The following is a 1,553-nucleotide window of genomic DNA, read 5'->3' on the forward strand; positions in this document are numbered from 1 at the left end:
AAGTAGCTAACGTGCGTGAGGTCTCTATATATCTATCTATGTATTTATGCATCTAGCTATTCATCCATCCTCTGTCTATCTGTCTGTCCATCCATCCATCCATCCATCCATCCATCCATCCATCCATCCATCCTCTGGCACTCTCAGTTTCAAAACCATCCTCATTTGGATGATATATACAAGGTTTTATGCCATGGTGGTGAAGGAGTTCTGTGCCAAGGCTTTTTAAGATCAAGAAAGACCTGTGTCATGGTAACAGAAGGGACTTACAGCGTCACATACACCCTCCTTAGAGAACATAGTTCACATGAGAGATGCGCTAAGTGCCAAACCAGATTCCAAACATGTCATTCGGATTACTTGCAACATTCTAGACTTCAGTGGCTCCCCCTATTCACCGCATCCCCAAAATATTCCTTTAAACCCAGGCCACGAGAAGGGGGATAAAGTGGAAGAAGTCATTGTAATCAGGCCCTGGCTTTATCTGAGAGAATATAAGGTCATCCCAGGGCAGGAGGAGCAAACTTCTGGGAGGATCCACATTGACGGAGAAGATCTGGAAGACGGGAATGGTTTTGTAACCATATGACACAACTTGGCTGACACTCTGGGTGGCGTTGCTACACAGCAACACAAGTCTTCGGTGAATGCCAAGTCTCAGGACTGAGTCCAGCTGCCAAAATGACTCCAGATAGTTCAGTGCGAACGAACAGTAAGTGAAAGATGGTATAAGACAGTGGTTGTTTAAGGAGACTGGGGATGGTTTCTCTTATTAAAAAAAAAAAAAGTGGATAGCAAGTGTGTGTGCATGTGCACGTGTGTGTGTGTGTGTGTAAGTGTGTGAACCAGACCAGATCCAAGAATCAAAGTGGTACCCAGCCTGAAGCAGACTGAGATGAGTTTGTTGGAACAAAATTAATGTGAGTATCCTGACACAACAATTAACACTTTAATCATGTTAACCTTTTTTCCCCTGGATAATCTAAGACTGTCTGGTATCTCTCCCCACAGAAGGAAAACATCATAAGAGCAGAATGAGTCAGCTCACGGTCAGTTCGTGATTGGTTGGCCCCTTTGCTTTGAGCGTGTGGAGAGGCAGCACACGAGCCTCAGGGCCTCGTTCCTTCAAAGAATGGCTATTCTTAGCATTACTTTATATTAAGTGCCAACTGGGGCGGCCTCTCATAGTGGACGTGTCAAGAGAGGAGATTCGCCATCTGTCCTCAGCACTGGCAAGGGGTGAGGATAATATTAAGTTGTCTGTCTGAAGCCTCAAAGGTTAGTCATGATTTTGAAAGTTCTTGCTAAAAACACTCCTTTTTCTCCCCAGAGAGAAATCACTTCAATAGGTATCAATTATGAGGTTTTTTTTGGATGGTTATGGGATACATAAATAAATAAAATAAAGTCTCTCTTGTCAAGGATGAATATGCCAATAAGTTAAGTTTTCTATGGTAAATTAGTCGAGCACAACAGTCAAATTTTTTGCTATATCATCTCAATTGATTACATGGTATTTCTTCTAATCTTATTTACTTCAGTAATTTTCTAAT

Source organism: Arvicanthis niloticus, chromosome 22, assembly GCF_011762505.2.
Source record: "Arvicanthis niloticus isolate mArvNil1 chromosome 22, mArvNil1.pat.X, whole genome shotgun sequence".
NCBI lineage: Eukaryota > Metazoa > Chordata > Mammalia > Rodentia > Muridae > Arvicanthis > Arvicanthis niloticus.